This window comes from Meleagris gallopavo, chromosome 7 (assembly GCF_905368555.1).
Source record: "Meleagris gallopavo chromosome 7, MGAL_WU_HG_1.1, whole genome shotgun sequence".
NCBI classification, from domain to species: Eukaryota; Metazoa; Chordata; class Aves; order Galliformes; family Phasianidae; genus Meleagris; species Meleagris gallopavo.
Window position 1 is genome coordinate 12,858,349 of NC_139410.1, and position 11,339 is coordinate 12,869,687.

The 11,339-nt window shown below is 40.0% G+C and overlaps 1 long non-coding RNA gene across 1 annotated transcript in view; it reads left to right on the top strand.

The window, feature by feature from the left end:
- The window catches only part of LOC109368509 (uncharacterized), a 71,769-nt gene extending 66,327 nt beyond the window's left edge, over window positions 1–5,442 (top strand). Inside the window, exons 4-5 of the long non-coding RNA XR_014884281.1 lie at window positions 2,002–2,055; window positions 5,266–5,442. This is a non-coding gene — a long non-coding RNA (uncharacterized LOC109368509). The remainder of the gene's footprint in view (window positions 1–2,001; window positions 2,056–5,265) is intronic.
- The last annotated feature ends 5,897 nt before the right edge of the window (window positions 5,443–11,339 follow it).

The following is an 11,339-nucleotide window of genomic DNA, read 5'->3' on the forward strand; positions in this document are numbered from 1 at the left end:
AGCATTATCTGATTTTATTTAAAATAGACCCAAGAAATCCCAAGCAGGCTGTCAGTTTGCCTTTATCCTTTATTGCCCTCAGTAATTTTGCAGTCAACACCAAATTGGATGGGAGTGTTTGGTCTACTTAAGGGCAGGAAGCTCAGCAGAGGGAACTGGATATGGCAGATCCATGGGTCGAGAAGAGGTGGCTGAGAGGTGGCTGTCTACAATTGCCTGAAAGGAGATCACAACAAGGAGTGTGTTGGCCTCTTTTCTCAGATGACAATTGACAGGACACAAGAAAACTGTCAAAAGTTGTGCTAGGGAAGGTTTAAATTGGACATTAGAAAGAATTGCTTCACAAAAAGGGTGATCAAGCATTGGATTGGGCTACTCAGGAAAGTTGTAGCATCCCCTACCATTGAGATATTTAAGAGACGTGGGGACATGCCACTAAGGGATGTGATTTAGTGAGAGAACTCAGCAAGTCAGGTTGATGGTTTGGAATCTATGATCTTGAGGGTCTTTTCCAACCTCGATGATTTTATGATTCTAAAGAATTGGGAAGTACTGACCTGAGCTAAGTTTACAAAATTGTCACGATTAAATGAGTGGATAGTTTTGAATCACAGAATCATGAACTTGCAGTGGTTGGATGTGACCTCTGGAGATTATCTAGTCTAACCCTCTGCTGAAGCAGATTCCATAGAGTAGGTTACAGAGGAAAGTATCCAGTGGATTTTTAATGCCTCCAGAGGAGACTCCACAGCTTTTCTGGGTGGCGTGTTCTAGTGCCTTGTCACCCTCAAAGTAAAGAAGCTTTTTTCTCATGTTGATATGGAACTCCCTGTGTTCCAGTTTGTGTCCTTGCCCCTTGTTTGATTGCTGAGCACTACTAAGAAGCACTGGCCCCATCCACTTGTCACCTGCCCTTTAGATATTTACAAGCATTGATAAGATCCCCTCTCAGCCTTCTCCAGGCTAAACAGTCCCAGATCTCTCAGCTTTTTCTCTTCAGGGGTTGCTCCAGGCCCCTAATCATCTTCGTAGCCTTCTTCTGTACTCTCTCTATAAAGTTCCCTGTCTTTCCTGAATTGAGGAGCCCAGAACTGGACACAGTAGTCTAAACGTGGCCTCATCAGGGCAGAGTAAAGGGGGATCATCAAGTCTCTCGACCTGCTGACCGTGCTCTTTTTAATACACTGCAGGAAAACATTGACTTTCTTGGCCATTAGAGCACACTGCTAGCTCATGGCCAAACTGTCATTTACCAGGACTCCTAGGTCCTTCTCTGCAGAGAAGCTAATTTTGAAAGATATTGAATCTCCTTTCTGTCGCTGGAAGTATCACAGTTGTTCCCAGTATGTATTCCTACCCTTGGGCAAATGAAAATGTATATGCATGCTAGAAGAGTAATTGCAACAACGTACTATTATTTACTTATTCCTGAGGACTCCAGTCTAATAGGAGAACAGTATGTACCTAAAATTCCCATCTAATTACTGCTGACAATAAAGTTCTCTGTCAGTGGGCTATTCCTATAAATCCATACAAAGACAATATTTAACAACTGCCTCTCTTCCCCACCATGAATAATCGTTAACACAGATCTTGGGCAAGCAGTCTAGGTAGGCTTATTCTGCATGCGTGAATGTTGTCAGCTACTAGAATAAATGCTTTCATTTGCACAATTGTGAGTCTTAAAACATATTTATTCCTCCATTGCTGCTTCAAGTAATGATTTGTTGCTAATAACTTGGTGAAGATGGAAGGTAGACCTTCAAATCTTTATTACAGGAAGAATGTGCTTTTCTCTAGCTGCCGTAGGGTTGCAGAAGTGAGTTGACAGAAAGCACTTAATAGTCATTACCCCTAAGTACAGAGATAATGCATGATCTGCTTTATTTCCCCCTACTGTGACCTGTAAGCTAAATTTAGGGAGTAAGCAATCCTAGGAGTCCTGCAGCATTTGTCATCTGAAGTTCTTCATAGTTACGTTTTGTTATTTTCTCTTTACAGATGGGAATTGGAATCACAAAAAGGTGAAGAGACATGCCCAAGGACATACCTCAGGTTAGTGCCAGAACTGTGCATCTCAGTGAGGAGCCCTGTGCTCTCTTGCTTCCAAGGCTAAATCAGCTTCTTTGTGACCTCCATTCTGTATTGTTGTTGCTCTTTTTCACTCACAAATTTTCACTGTGTTGTGACTCATTTCCACTTTTTTCATGATTCCAAAGATCTTCATACAATGAACACAAATCAATACACTCCTTTAGAGGAATTTAAAGTTGGTTTTCTGTATTTTAAATTGTTATAACTGATGTCTGATACAAAGGAGCCTTTCAGGGCCATACTATTGCATGTCATGAAAGAAGGGAGCTTTCTTTTTCAGAAAGATGTGAATTTTTTGTTTCCTGCCTTAGAGACAGCAGACCATAAGTGTGTCACTAATTTAGGACAAAGAGCTACCATCAAACATGTATCATTTTGAGATACATCTTGAGGGAATCCTTCCCTGTTTGGGGAAAGAAATATTTCCTTGGCAGGATGATTATTTTTTAATGTCAATAGCTGGAAGCTGTTCATTAGTGTTTGTTGGGGAAAGAATGGAAAGCGGCAGGAGTTCACACACGTACATTCCTGACCCTTTTTAAGTTGAAAGTCTCATCCAACTTTCAACTTTTTCTTCTGGTGTACCTGTTAATGGCTTGGACTGTTAGAACAAGTCTCAAAGGCGGTAGATTAATGAGTAGAAAGGGAATGGCTCAAAGCTACATGATTAACTGCAACTATTACCTGCTGTAAGATGACATGTGTCTGCTGCTCCATTAGAGGTCATATGTTTAGGTTGGAACACCTGAAATAAGGCACACAGGTGAGTACACACATGCTTAATGTTCCCAGATAAAAGGTTTTCAGATTAAGGTTAGGAGTAAAATCATTTTTGCTCTACCAAGTGACAGAACATTTATGTTAACTGCTCTGCCTGGTCCTTGTTTCTGGACTTTCTGGGTTTTTGCTGAGAGGCTGTCACAGTAAGAAAGCCAAACCTAATATCTAATATGATCTGTATGGAGTTGGCTGACTTGCCAACTGTGCCAGCATTTCATTTTGGTGAGAAATAAATTACAAAAATTATTGCCACCAAAAGCAGAATGGATAACCAGGAAAGTTCAGACTTGTGGAGTGAAATAAGAAGGAAATGAAACTGGCTGTTTAGACACTTGAGTCACTTGGCAAATGTTATGTGTAGTAAGGGAATGCTGTAGGTAGCCTATCAAGGGAATTTTCTGCACTGCATTTATTTGCAGAGAACAATCCACATAGCCTATATTTATGGGTAAAACCTCAGCAAGCGAAAACACCTCCACTGTATTCAGCAGAATCAGGACAGCACACACTCTGCTCAGAATATCATATTTTAAGGTTCCCATAACAAGATAAATTTCTAAAAGTTTTGACTCTTTCACTTCCTGTTCACTGTATTACATTTTTCATTAAAATGCTATATTTTATAAAGACAGCAGTAGTGCTATCAGCATATTACATGTATGGTGAAGCACCATCCATTTACAGTTCTTCCCATTTACACAAGCATTAGGAAGCATTACTCATGTTTATGAACAATTGAAACCGGAATAGAGCACTCCATACAATGAGAGCCCCTTTACAGAAGCATTTCAGGGTCTGCCCAGCAACCTGACTTGTACAGTGGAATATAGTCTTTGGAGTTACTTCATTCTGAGTAGCCCTCACAGGAAATAATAATTTTGGTAGATGCTAATGCACTCTAACTTGTAGGGCAGGCATTTCCAAATTACTCCTTTCCCTGAGGACAATGACTTCTCTACATCTAGACAAACCTTATGTCCAAATTCAACAACTTTCTGCCTGAAAAGTGCCCTATTCTTAGACTGTGGTGTTGCCAACACCAGCCCACAGAGTTGTTTTCTGCCAAAACACTATGAGAAACAGGCTTTTCATTGTATTTCTGCAGCATCAAAAAAAGTACTGAGTCATAGCACATTGGAAATATTTGTTCTGGGCTGTATGCAAAAATACTCTAAATATGTTGGAAAGAATATTAAATATTTCCACAGAGAAGCTAGGAACTAAAATTCCTCATTTTTAACAGTGAAAAGAACTTAAAGCAGGAGAAAGCATCTGCTTACTCATTTGGGTATACATGTGAATCATGACAACTACTTATATTTTATAATGAATTTCTCTTAGAAAAGAAATCCTGCTTCTGTTCAACATTTCAGCATTACTTTTAACTATTCCTTTGAATAGGAATTTAAAAATAACCATTTTGCTCTTTACAGAGATCTAGAAATTCAAAAGTTTAAAGGGGACTACAGAAGAAAAAAAAAATAATCATATGACAGTTTAAAAATCACATCTATACAAGAACAAACTTCCCTGCTTTATTTTAGAAACACCTACCATGTCTACTGGTGCAAGTGCTATGTCTATAGGGAGCCTCCTGTGCTGCATATTTAGGTGTCTCCCTTGCCACATGTAAGGCCACAGAACTACAAGTATTGGTACTCCAGGTGTAGCACATGAAGGCATAAGTTTATCCCTCATCACATGAACAGATGGGCACGTTGCACTGCAGATTAGTGTGGCAGACCTGCATAACCACTGCTGAAGGATTCCTGGGGAAGAGAGAGGCAGACCACAGATTGAGTATATTGTTTTGATGTGCTAAATCTGGCCGTAAATCAGAGATTATCCTAAAACTAAACTCTGTGCTAGAACTACCTAGGAAACATTTCTGTGAGCCAGTGAGCAATTATTAGGTTCAGAAAGATATGTATCCAGGCTTCCACTTCACGTGGCTGCTGTCTCATATATGGACAGGCTCCTTTGCAACAAAACCACAATAATCCCATCTTTTCTTATAGACACAGTTGTGACCTTGAAGAGGTCCTGCTACATATTGCTTGTTACAGCTGTCTGAATAATTTTTCAGATGATACTAAAATAAACTGAACTTTTAATATCCCACTAAGTTTGAAGGTTATTAAAAGCAATATCAGAACTCTGGTTTTGAGTTCTGATTTCAGGACAGGCTTACAGTTTATAAAAACTGAAATACATTTTTGTAGTCAAAATCTATTAAGATTTTATGATAAAACTGGAATTTATGACTGAATTTTTAGGCTTTGGTAAAACTGGAAGTTGTGGTTAAATTTCTGAGCTTTAATGCCTCCGATACATAATGTTTTCCCAGATACATAAAGTTTTCAGATACGTAAAGTGTTATTTTTTTCTCAGCTTCAGCAGATTATTGTTGATGACTCCATCAGCCCTATTTCTCTCTCTTAAGATAGAAGATTGCGCATACTTTTTATTAAGAAATATCTTCACGGGTCTCCAAAACATCCATGTGATATATCAGAAGGCAATCATGAATTATAATCTCCTCTAATAATTGGAAGCAATTTTGTAAATGTTTTTACAAAATAAAGTATTCTATATAGCATTTTGCCTGTTCAGTCAAATTTCCTCAATAAATTGCACATGAGTTTTGTATTATATATGATGTCCAAACATGGGAGGTCTTCACAGAGCAGCTCTGTAAGATAAGAGACAAATTAGTAAGCAGAAGAACTGGTGGAATTAGAAGGAAGTGATTTGTGACTATTCTCATGAATAGATCTCTCTCCTGGAGTCCAGGGGTCATGTTTATTTAAGCTGTTAGTTTATCAGTATATTTGTGAGTCCTAAACATTTTGTAAACAACTTTAAACAGAGAGTAGTATTAGTCTGGAACCTCTTCATATCGGAGCATTGATATCTGCTCAGTAACTGATATGCTTTCATCATTATTCCTCTGTTTTGAAAGTTCAGTTTCACTGCCAGAAATGATGACATGTGAATTGGGCAACCAGCCACATATCCTTGGGTGAAAAAAATAAATTGCGTATTTTCAAAGACATTCATCTGCAAACAACTCATCAATTGAAATGTATGTGTATAATCTATTTGGTGACTGTTTGCAATTAGTTCTACAAACATTTAAGTCAAGCTTATAGTCAGATCAAGTCACAAATAGGAAGAGGGGGCTGAATTTAACAGATCACTTACTGTCATAAACAAACCCTGGTTGTGGGAAAATTGCAGGGCAATAATGAAGATAGTAGAAATAGACTCCTCTTTTCATGAATGCCTAGAGAGGATTAACAGTGTGGAGGAAGTAAATGTATAAGGATGCTAAGTATATTTGCCTGATCAGGGAAACTATTTGAAATAAACCCTTGCAGTGATGGGAATGAATGTTTAGCTCTTTAGTTGACCTCTGTCAGAGGAAAAAGACAAGCCTCCTTTCCATTCTGTCCACTTGGCTGTTTCATAAAAAGTTTGAACTGACATTACTTTAACATTTCAGCATCTACTCTTGACTCTTCCTTTCACTGCTATGATAAGTTATACTGCTTTCTTTCATTAGTTTCAAAAAGTGTTCTACTTAAACTAATAGCAAAGATTCTGCAGCCAACCTCAGCTCTGGACAGACAGAAGCCTCCAGTGGTATCAAGAGCAAGAGATAATGCAGGAGCACTTCAATTCTTGCTGCAACCTGGCTGTAAATAGCAGCAGAAAGTGCAAAGAGCAAACAATGAATGCAAGTCTGGGTTAAGTGGGCAGCCTAAGGCTGTCATCAGCTGAAGAGATAATGCATTGGTTTAAGACACTAGGGTAGGTTTCAAAGCAGAAGGACTAGCAATCGTGGGCTAAGCAGCTGGAAAAGAGCAAACCATGCAGGGCTTAAGTACTGCAGCCAGGTGTCTGTGAGCTCCAGAAAAGCCAGCTCTCACTCATCCCCTCCCAACAGAACCAGCCTCTGTTACTGCACACAGCAATGGAACCTCTTCCATCACTGACCAGTGTCTGAGCTCACTGCACCTTAGTCAGGGCTGCAGAGTAGTCCTTTGTCCACCCTTTTAGCTACAGTGGGGAGAGTGTCTTACAAAATTCATTTCGATCCGTCACCCCATGGATTTCACCTCATATATATTTCCTGGCCTAAAACTTCATATCCTTTTTGTCTGGATATGAGTATTTTCCTGTTGAATTGAATATATTCCTATATATTGCATGACACTTGCCAGTTTTTAAAAGGGTCAGCATTTGGACAGAGTTTGGCCAGACTGAAATCCTGGCCTCAGCAAAATTGATGGGTGTTTTGCCATGAAGCACACTGGGCTAGGATTTCATGCCAGTTTGTTATTTGGCCTGTTGAACTGCATTGAGCTGGCAAGCCTGGACTGAGAGGACCATGTGAGAGGACTGTCTACTGGTATTTTGACTTCTGCTATATGCTATGCTAGTCAGAAACATTAAAAAGATTTTTTGTTGTTTTTTAATTGGCACATTAGGGATTTTTTGCTTTGTCTTTTTTTATTTTGCTTTTTCTTCTTTTAAAACTTTCTAGCTAATTCTGTATCTAACTAATCCCGCTTCTAGTCCTACACAGAAAGCAAGAGAATAGATGTACATGTTCTTCAGTTATTATAAAGCTGCAACATCTACCCTTCGGTCTACAGTCCCTGAACTTTGCAGGTGCTTAGGTTTAGTATAAAAGCTGCAGGCTGTGGTATGCTTATGTGGTTACATCACATTTTACTAAATGATGCTTGAAAGATGTAGATTAGGTTGTTGATTTGTTATTTCATTTGTGGTTGTTCCATCAGCATCACTGTTGTTCAAGTAAGACGGAGGCTGAATTTTGATGACTTCCAGGCATACTGTCTTGCATGTCATCGGTATAGTAACCAGCTGAAAGGCCTCAGATCAGTTTCAAATCCAAACATTTCAGAAACTGAAAAATATACTAGGTTTGGTTCCTAAAACCAGTGAGGCCTAGAGCCTTCTAAGTGTGTTCTCTCACTACAGAAGCAATGAACAAGTCTTCTCTAGTTTGTCACCTTCTTTTTCAAAGCTGTCTGCGCTATTGGGTAGCAGATGCATTCAAATGGAATACAATTTCAGAAAGATGTAGTTGTGCTACACAGTGGGCAGTTGGCATTTGTGATTTATACTTGGGTAAATGCACTTCAATGGGTGTAGCTAAAAACACATGGAGACAGTTATATCTTACCCAGAAAGTCTGAACGTGCCTGGATCTGGCATAATCAGTTCTCTCTGCAGCATTTGTGATAACGTGAGACAATATTCTTTAAAGGGGACTAGAAATGCAGGAGACTTGAGCAGATGTTGCCAATTTTTGAAATCTTTCACAAAGCAGACAGTGCACCTTGTATCAGATACCATGCACAGATAAGACAGCTTGAGATGCACTCACACTCTAATGCAGTGTGGTGGAAAATGTCTCTACAGTACTGCTGAAGAAACAGAAGGCCTAGGGCTCTTCTTGCTTGTGCAGTTAGAATGCGGGTCTTGTGATTAACACCAGAAAAACCCAGTGAAAGTCCAATTTTCAGAGAATCTAACTGCTTCCAGCTTCCATGGACTTCCTCTGGAAATATAATGCTCAACAGCATTGGGTGTGAATATCTCTTCTTTTCTGCTTTTCTCTCATCTTCTGATCGCAGAGTGAAGGGCTGGTCTCTTGGTTTTAGGATAAGGAAACAATAGGAGCATGACTATTCCTCGGAGATGAGCTGGATAAGAAGAGAGAATGGGATGGAAAGGGCATTTGTTTTTTAATGAACTGGGCTCGATGAATGATACCCAGAATACTTGAAGAATTACCTGACGTGATAGCATGAAACCGCTTGTGTTTGCCTCAAGGAGAAGGGTGAGATGCCAAAGATGGAAAGAGGGCAAATACACTTTTCTTTTTAAAAAGGAGAAAGAAGAGTCAGAGAGGTCAGCTGAATTTCAATTCCTGCAAAAATACTGGAAAAACTACTCAAGACATTATTCATACCCAGAGAAAAACAACATGGCTTTTTGAAGAACAGATCATGTCAAGCCACCTAATTTCATCATTTGATGAGGTAATCCTTACCATGCTGACAGGAAGAAGTAGTAAATGCTGGATATCTTGATTTTCATAAGGCTTTTGGCAGAGTTTTATGCAAGCAAGGAAGAGAAAAACAGCCAGATGAAACTACTGAAATGTGGTTATCAAACTGATTGGAAACCATGCTCAGTAGTTACAGGCAGTTTGCTGTCAAAACAGAAAGATAAGCTGAGCTCCCAGGAGCCTGGTCTAGCCTGGTGCTCTTCATTACTTACATTAATAGTAATGAACAGAGCCTGCTTTTTAAATCTCCACACAGCCCCGGGTGGGAGAGACTGCAGGCATGTTGGAAGATAGGGTTAGGATTGTAAAAATTCTGAACAACTATAGAGCTGATCTTAGACAAAAACCATGAAGGAAATGGTTCAATACTCACATGGGAACAGTCTGCAACACAACTGTGCAGACTGGGTGACTTGGCTGAAAGTTTTGTAACATCATCCTTATGCTTATCCTTATGCTGCTCAGTATCAGCAGCGCCTTAGCTAGAGTAGCAGGTAGTGGCTAGGGCCCTATGTAGCCAAAAGGCTGTGTCTAGCTGTAAGGAGGAGAGAGCAGAGCAATGAGATCAGCCAGAAAGGACTGAAGGGTGTGTGATCACTCAGAGAAGGGGCGACCAAGTAGAGAGCAGAAGTCATGGAACACAGTATACCATTGCAGAGGGGAAGGAAATCACGTCCTCCACATCTGTGCTAAGCAAGGCAAGTCATGGTGGGACTGCATGGCAGCAAGCGAGACTTTGGAACTAGGAAAAGCTTTCTAATAGCAAAATTACAAGAGCAGAGCAACAAATTGACCACAGGTTCCCAGCTCCATTGTTGGAGGCTTTAAAGAGCTCATTAGACATCCACCTAGAGCTGTTTAGGTGTTACACAAATTCTGTTAGGATTAAGTTGCCTTTTCACCCTTTTCATAGCCATTGGAAAGTGTGTAAGCTATCACAGTGAGCAGATAGTATATTGTGAAGCTTTGTGAAGCTTCCGTAGGTGAAGTCTCAGCGTCTTACTGTAAGATGACAAACATGGGGTGAATATTATGCACAGCATCCTGCTGCCTGTGGAAAAAATGATCTGGTTTTCTTTGAAATGCCTCATGTAGAAATATGCTCCTTCACCGCCTGGTAAAAATGACATGTTACATATCACAGGCAGCCTTGAGCATTGTAGCCCTTGCCCACTGGCTTGTCAAAGCCATGAAAATTTTTACTAAGGACTGTTTTTTATTCAAAGACAATCTATTCAGTAAAGGAAAGCCTGCTAAAATATGTGGAGTCAGTTGATGGTAGCCCTCCAATGAAATTTCACTGCCAAATAATGCATTAATGTTCTCAGGAGTTACTGCAGTATTTAACAAGTTATTACACATTTATTATAAATGAAATGACAAGGGGAATACATAAAAAATGCGAGCTTACTACACAGACATGAGCTGTTCACAAACACTCAGGCTCATGCATCTGGAAGTTTCTTTTATGGGAAAAAGCTTTATTTGAAGATTTCCAGGACTCCTGGGTTTCAGCTCCATAAAATCCAACAAAACAGCTGTTGTTGTGGTATTTTGGGCTATTCCTTCTTGAAGCCTCAGCTGAGACTGGAGTGGAATTGTTGCACAATAGAGCAGGAATGAGAGCACACAGATGCTAGGCATCTGACAGCACGTTCATGTTGTTCTGCTGCATTCAGCTGCATCACCCAGGAGAGCAGGCTGGCTGGTGGCCCCATGGCCACTGCGGTCACCAGGTGTCCCTTCCAAATAGCTCTTCTCCCTGGATAGGGAGGCATTCTGTGGAGCAATTTATGTCTTCTTGTATGAATGCTTAGTCAGAAAAAAAAAAAAAATGCCCATCACAACCCAAGAGGCTTCCTTAAATTCTCACATAACCCACATCAGGAAGCTTTAGTAACAGAGGTAAGAATAGCCTTGGGAAAATCAGATAACTCCAGCTATTTGTGATGTAATATTCTAGCAGAATTTGTGCAGCTTCTTTCTGCCCCCAGTGGTCTTCTAAATGAACTCCTAGATTTTGCCTAGACTGCAGATTGTTACTACTATCAAATTGCAGCTCCCTGTTTTCTGATCACTTCTAGCTTTCTGCACTGTATAGATTCTCCCCATGAGAAACTTCTCTCAGCCACTCTCTCACCTCTCTTTTTCTGAGTGTAGACATTACATGCTTCACACTCTTTCCTTTAGACTCAGCACAAGCCCTTAGAAGAGTGATGCGTCTCAAGCAATTTCTGTGGTTTCTTTTGCAAAGGACAGCCTGTCCCCAAGTCCAGCCAGATCCCTGCAGATGTTTATTCAAACTGCCAAGCTTTCAGAGGTTTGCCCATTTAATTTCTAGTTAGTGAGCTGAAGTCGT